Source organism: Cebus imitator, unplaced genomic scaffold (genome assembly GCF_001604975.1).
Source record: "Cebus imitator isolate Cc_AM_T3 unplaced genomic scaffold, Cebus_imitator-1.0 Scaffold103, whole genome shotgun sequence".
Classification (NCBI taxonomy): Eukaryota; Metazoa; Chordata; class Mammalia; order Primates; family Cebidae; genus Cebus; species Cebus imitator.
In genome coordinates this window covers 4,200,029-4,207,572 of record NW_016107418.1, presented here as the reverse complement: position 1 = coordinate 4,207,572, position 7,544 = coordinate 4,200,029, and the positions used below count along the sequence as shown (strand labels likewise).

At 47.0% G+C, this 7,544-nt stretch overlaps 1 long non-coding RNA gene across 1 annotated transcript; it reads right to left on the bottom strand.

Moving 5' to 3' along the window:
• Positions 1 to 270: 270 nt before the first annotated feature.
• Positions 271 to 4,147, bottom strand: LOC108310504. The gene is made up of 2 exons (XR_001827779.2): positions 3,982 to 4,147; positions 271 to 529 (listed from the first exon to the last, which is right to left on the bottom strand). It is a non-coding gene; the product is annotated as an uncharacterized LOC108310504 (long non-coding RNA).
• Positions 4,148 to 7,544: the final 3,397 nt, after the last annotated feature.

The following is a 7,544-nucleotide window of genomic DNA, read 5'->3' as shown; positions in this document are numbered from 1 at the left end:
CCTCTTCCCTTGCTCCACCTAAGTCTTCGTCTCTGTGAAGTGATGCGCAGCTGCTGTGCTTGCAAACAAATCTGATTCTGACATAAAAGGACGTGTTTGTGTCTTGCTTACTTTCAAAGGTGAAGTCAATAAACATCGATGATACAGGCACCATGGACAGGAATAATGCTCCCCAGGGCCCCTTCTAATTATTGGCTGTTAAATTTTGTCCTCTGCCTTGAGTGAATGTGAACAGTTACTCTGTTAAATTAATGGAAAAACTGACCAAAGTTTGAGATAATTAATAGTTTATCTTTTACAATATTCTGTAATATAAGACGATGAGATGATTTTTTTTAAAATAAGGAACTTCAAATTTTAAAAAGTAACTGCAAATGTCCTCACTATGGAGGTTGGTTTTCCTGCTGCTGGAAGCCAGGTGTCCTTATTCACCTCCACTGCGGTGGGATTCATTGTTCCCTGGGTCCTCCCAGGACATGCTGTTACGAGAGAGGAAGCCAGGAAACAGAAAGAGCAGGGAGGAGTTCATCTGGGGGGAGAAAATGAAGCTGCGAAGCATTTATTAAAACCTGGCTTTATGTTATTCCAAATTTGGGAGGAGAAAGACATTTACAGACCTGGCAGTAACCACTATTTGTCATCAGACACCTCAAAATATTATTCAGGTGTTTCAGATGTACTGATGTATCAAAATTCTCAAAGATATAATTTTTTTACTCACCAAACATGAAACAATGTCTATTGATCATTCAGAAATTTTGAGGACACACAAGGACTATGGGTTTACAACAAAATATGAAGACTATAATTTACTAAATTGCTAGTAAAGCACACAGTCTCTCTCTCTCTCTCTCTCTCTCTCTCTCTCTTTCTCTAACACACACACACACACACACACACACACACAGAACCCACACCCCATACCAACACCACTGCCCCCTTAAAAGATGTTTAATCCATGTTCTTAACCATGTTATACAATTTCACAAACTTGGTCACAGCTCTGAATAATGGAAATAACTCCATTAATCTTGGGAAGCTTTAGAGAATTCTGCAAACTTGGTGGGATTTTAACTCTAGCAAGTGCAGGATGGCCCTGGCTCTGTTCTTTTGCTGCTTACATGGCAGTGTCCACCCAACCAGGACGCCACACATAGCCCATCCACCCACGTCAGCACACATGGTGGTAAACTTGGTCTTCCTGACAAAAAAGGACAGCCAGCTCACAGAGCAGCAGAGAGCATGACCCAGTCAGGGGCCCCGGACCTGCTCATTCTGCCCTTGGGGAGAGGGCCAGGCCCCTTCCTGTATCTCAGCTGCTTCTCTCAGACCCTAGGTTGATGATTCTGCATCTGAGTCTCTGCTTGGGTAGAAACAGCAGGATAGGGGAGCATAGGGACCATACCATCAGACATGGGCCACAAATATCTTGAAATGAAAAAGCAGTCTGTGGCCTGTCATAGAGTGCAGATTCATTACTGCACAATGTGTGTGTGTCTGTGTGTGTGTGTGTCTGTGTGTGTGTGTGTGTCTGTGTGTGTGTGTGTCTGTGTGTGTGTCTTTGTACTATACATATCAGTATATTTAGAATAAATTCTGGAGGAATATTACCAAAATGTAATTAATGGTTATGGCTCTGAGGCACAATTTTAGATTGCTTTACATTTTTGTTTTACTTTGATATTTAATGTTTTTAATGAGCAGGCATTAGTTCTGAAGACAGAAAAAAATGTTTTAAAAAAATTTTAAAGAGCAAATATGCAAAATAAGAAGTTCAAACACATCATTTTTACATATGATCAGACATGGTTTTATTAATGGCAAAGTGAGTTACTAAAAATAAGATTCTCCCAAAGAAGTAGCAACCAGGCCCTGTGCGTTTCCTCCCATCCCCATCTTTTGCTCCAAAATGAATAAAGCGTAGTTCATAGGATCTCAATTTTTAAGGTTGCTAATTTTCCTTTAGCTTTGACATGAAGTTGTTTATTTAATGAATCAGAAGAACTAATACATTTAATGTGGAAAACCTGATTACAATTTATGTGGGGTTTTTTTTTTTGCTTTTGTGAGTTCAACACTGGCCTCTCATTTTTTCTGTTCTTTTTTCATGTCATAGTCCATAAATGGTTGTATTCGACCACATCATTCAATGTCAAATCATAAGCATTTTCTCACATTGTCACAAAGTCTTCAGAAACATTTTAACAGCTGTAATGAACCACTGTGTCAGGTGACTTGGCCACTTGCTTATCATTGGCCTTTTAGGTCTTTCATCAGCTATTAGAAAGAATCGTTTATGCCTCAACTCATTCATTTACAAATCCAACGAATACCTCTTGAGCACTCGCTCTGCCCCAGGCCCTGTGCTGAGCACCGATGGACCATCCAACACAGTCTCCCCAGCTGAGGACAAATGTCAACCAACCAGCGGCTGCCCCGCCACACAGCGAGTTGATTGCTTTGGCGAAGCAGCAGTTTGACGAGAGTTTAGACATTGAGACCCTGGCTGTTAGACGCTGAATTGTGTCCATCCTCCCAGATTCATCGGGTGAAGTCCTAACCTCCAGTACCTGAAAATGGAATGGAAATTTGTAACTAGGGTCATGGTAGATTGACTCAGTTAAGCGAGGTCATCAGAGTGGGCCCTAGTCCATTAAGACGGGTGTCCTTATAAAAGGGGCAAATGTGGACACACACAGTTGCACACACAGAAAGGAAGCCATGTGGATGTGAAGATGGCCTTCTACAAGCCCAGGAGCGTAGGTGGGAATACATCCTTCCCTCAGAGCCTCAGAAGGAACCACCCCTGCTGACACCTTGATCTTGGACCTCCAGCCTCTGGAACTGGGAGAAAACTCTTACCTGTTGTTGGTGCTAACCAGTCTGTGGAACTTGGTTTTGGCAACCGTAGAAGGAGGCTTCTCTGGGGAAGTGACATTAGGCTGGGACCTGGATGATGAGAGGGAGTCACCAGAACAGAAAAGGGAGTGGTGTGTGCCCAAAGGAGGCAAGGCTCTAAGTCATCCAGGGATGATGGGCTTGTGAAGGATGTTGGGTATTATTCTATGGGCAATAAGCCAGGAAGTGACTTGATCAGGGTGGCCTTTGTATTCAGAGTTCCACAAAACATGAAAGAAATCACTCTTGCTTTTTTGACAAGAAAGGTATCTAATACAGAGAATTATCTGCTTACAAGTCATTAGATGGGCTGGAGGAGCAGGCCATGTCCTGGGTCTCAAAGAGGGATTCCTAGAACATCACGGCAGCACTCACCCACCAGGGGAGCTATTACCTCTACTTCAATGAGGAAGCTGGGGAATCAGAAGATGAGCTGCACCTGCTGGCCTCAGAGCACAACGTACAGGCAGCAATCCAGCTTCCACAGGCCACAGCTGCAACCATAGCTGCAGATCTGCACTGCACCTGCTAAACACACACCTGCTGGAGCCACACCTGTTAGACCCACACCTGCTGGAGCTACATCTGCCAGACCCACACCTGCTGAAGCCACGCCTCCTAGACCCACGTCTACTAGAGCCAACCTCGTTAGACCTACACCTGCTAGAGCCACAGCCCCCACACCCGCACCTGCTGGAACCACCTGCAGAGGGGAACGCCTGCACCCTGCCACCTCTCTCCCTGCCTCACTCTGCGCTAGCTCAGATCACCTACATCTGCCTTAAGCAGAGCCTAAGTTGGAATCTACAGTTTATGGAGTCTAGGAAATACAGTCCTCACCTTTCCAGCCTTTGCAGGAGAGAAAGGCACACTGCGAGGAGGTTGGAAAAGAGGTTGAATACACTCAAGTACTGCATCCTTTTCAAAAGATCACTTTGGGGTTTATGTAGAAACTGGATCAGAGGAGGCAAAGGTGGAGGAGGGAGTCTGGATAGAAGACAGCTTCAACAGCCCGAGTGAGAGATGGTGGTTGGTCAGGCTAAAAGGGCAGGCGGGAGATGGAGACGAGAGATTAAAGCTTACATTCTGAAGGTACCATCCAAAATCCTTGCTCCGGGCTCCCAGGCCCTGGAGGCTCCACTCCTGCCTTCTTCTCTGGCCTCATCTCGCTCTTCGCTGTGAGCTCCAGCCACGTCCACACTCCTCCTGCTCTTTGAACCACACAAGCTTGCTCCTACTTTAGAGCTTTTGTCCAAGCTGTTTCCCCAATCTTGGCTGCACTGCCTGGAAACTTTTGCATGACTGATTGCTTCTTATCAAATCCCAGATTAAATGTCACATCTTCCAAGAGGCCTCCTCTGACCACAGAAGTTAAAGTAACCTCCAGCAAGTCTACACATCACATTGCCTGTTTTTTAAAAGCACTGCATACTAAAGTGATATTTTCTTATTTGCCCTCTGAGCAGAGACTCCATAAGTCTGTTCATCTCTATGTCTTCTGAGCCTAGACAGGTGCCTGGCACACAGTAGACACTCAGTAAACATTCACAGATGGCTATAAGGTGTGGGAGGTGAGAGAGGAGGTGCCGAAGATGACACTCAAGTTGCTGGGCCAGACAACTGTGTAGATCCTGACGCCACAGAGATTCCATGGAAAATAAGACAAATAGTGTTTGGGGAAGACAGGAATAAGGGATTTAAGTTTTCAACGGGTTAAGCTTGAAGTCCCTGTGGGGTGGTTGGAATAATGGCCCCCAAAGATGTCCCCCTCCTACTCACCAGAACCTGTGAATATGTTGCCCATCATGGCAAAGGGAACTTTGCAGATGTGATTGAGTTAAGTCCTTGACATGGGGCGTTATCCAGGTGAGCCTAATGTAATCACAGCGTCCTTATATGAGGGAGGCAGGAAACTCAGAAATAGAGAAAGAGGTGTGAAGGAAGCAGTGGTGAAAGTGATGCAAGGAAGACGCCACAAGCCAAGGAATGTTGGCAGCTGCTTTCTCCTGTGTTTTCCCCAAAGCCTCAGAACCCTTCTCAACTTAGTGGTGTCCCAGGACATGTGCCCAGGGATGCATGTCCATATCATAGCTGCAAGGGAAGCTCTGCAAGTTCCCAGAATTTCTCTGCCTCTATTTTGGGAGCGGCATCTCCCAGCCTGGAAGAGGTGTTCCCATACATCCTGTGCACAGGTCCTGCTGTAGCCGCAGTATTTTTCATACCCGTTCACATAAGCTTTAGAGTAAAGATATTAACTCTTCATCTGTCATCATGTGGCAAGTACTGTTTCATTTTTTGCTTTTTCATTCTATTTACGGTCATTTTGCCTTTTCTGCTTTTAAGGTGCTGAATGGACTTGGTGATTCCTTAGGAGATGAAAAAAAGCTTGTGTGCCTTCTCCTCTCAGAAAATGCCAAGAAAAATCCACCTCAGGACAGGATGGGCTCCTGTGCTGCGCCATACGGCACCTTCCCATACTAGTGCACGACGCTACAGGAACCCTTATTATTCTCCAAGGTATTTAAGGCTTGAACCCATCTGGGGCAGGAGACCTAACCTCAGCTCTTAAGACACTACACAGGGGGAGGAATATGGTGCTGAGAAGGACAGGCATTAGAAGACAGAGTGCTGCACTCTGGGGCATAGCCCTTCCCATCCACCTTCTCTGCACCACCCAAGGGGATCTGCCCTCACTTCACATGGCTGTGACCCTTACAGCCACGACTTGAATCCTTCACACAGTGTTTATTCTGCCTCAGAAGTATCTGAAGAACCTTCGCATATGCCTGGTCGCCTGCATAGTCTGGAAGCTCTTGGGAATAAGGATCGCATCTTCTCCCTTGGGATTTCTCAAGCACCTAATATCTATGAGGCTGTCCTGCAGTGGCCTTTTCACAACTGCAGTAAAAGCTCATGATCACCTGCCCTGCAGTGCATGCACACACACACACACACACACACACACACACACACACACACACACGCATGGTTGTTTTTTAATCTTTCAGTTGTCAGGACCTGGAGGTGAGCTCCCAGGGCTCACACCTAATCCCCGTTTCAGGGCCAGACAATTCCCACGGCCCTTTTGCAACTGGCCCGGGACAGAAACCCCGCCTTTGGGGCCCACTTCTGCTTCCTGGTCCTCAACCGGCACACAGATGCTGTCTTCTGTTCATCTGTCATTTTTGGCCTGTCTGAACTTTGAGTGCTTGTGATTGCAGAGTATTGGATGCCTGCCCAGTCAATCTCAGATTTCAAATCAAAACCCATTTGTAAATGCCTCATCACAGTTGTTCCACTTCTAAACCCAAGCTTACCCAGGTCCTTTGACATGGGAGGTGGTAACTTTTTTTAAGGGACACAGACAAACAGCATCTTTGAGTTCCCTAAGGGGCGAGCTTAACAGATAAAAGGTGCTTATTTCTTGTCACGTGGTTGTTTGCAGTTAGGCGTTTGGTTAAATTTTGGTGAGTGGTTTAACAACCAATTACAAAAGATAAATGAGGTTAGCACTGTTATGTAAAGGGACAAGCCTCAGACAGAACTCTAATCCTCTACTGTAATCTGCTTTTCTGAGCCCTGAGTCCAAAGATCTGAAAGTCTTGTGGCTCCCATCATGAGGATGAGATGTTCCAAGGCAGTCCACCGAGCTGGTCCCATTTCAGTGAGCTGCCACCCGCAACGCGCTGGCTCACCAAACCCCGCCTCCTCCCCGCCACCCCACCTCCTCATTAAACCAGCACCATGCTCGCACCATCGTGTCTCTGCAAGGCTTCTCAGACCTGTCTCCTCTGCCCCATTCCCACCAATCGTGCCTCAGTTCCTTCTCCTTTTTTTTTTTTTTTGAGACAGAGTCTGGCTCTGTTGCCAGGCACTAGGCTGGAGTGCAGTGGTGCAATCTCGGCTCACTGCAACCTCCACCTCCCGGGTTCAAGCAATTCTCCTGCCTCAGCCTCCCGAGTAGCTGAGACTACAGGCGTGTGCCACCATGCCCAGCTAATTTTTGTATTTTAAGTAGAGACAGGGTTTCACCATGTTGGTCTCGATCTCGTGACCTTGTGATCCACCCGCCTCGGCCTCCCAAAGTGCTGGGATTACAAGCGTGAGCCACCGCGCCTGGCCTGTTCCTTATCTTCTTGTCACACTAGGATTATGGCAAAGGGATCCTGTCTCTCTCTCTCTCTCTCTCTCTCCCTCTTTCATCTGTGTATGATGTTCCTGGTGGATTGCTCTATAACACAAACGTCCTTCACATTCTCAGGAACCCCCTAAGCACCTCCAGGATGCAAGGCTGATCCAGGGACCCACCGGCCTCTGCCCACCCTCCCAGGCCCCCACCCCACAAACAGCTCACAGGATGTGCATGACTCACTCCTGTTGGAGTTACACCAGCGACTCCCTCTGCCTGTGTTTTAAAATATAGGTCGTATTATTTTTCAGGTATGGTGAGGCCAATAGATCAGGAGACGACTGCTACTGAAAAGGTAGCTGCGACGGATCCCGGGCCGGGGGTGGGCGCACCTCACCACACAGGAAGAACCAGGGTTGCCTGGTGGCAGAGGCAGCAGGGAATACGTGGGCAAGAGCCTTTCGTGTGGTTTCCATGGGAAGGAGCGGGTGAGGGGGAGTTAGCGGGCTCAGGATTA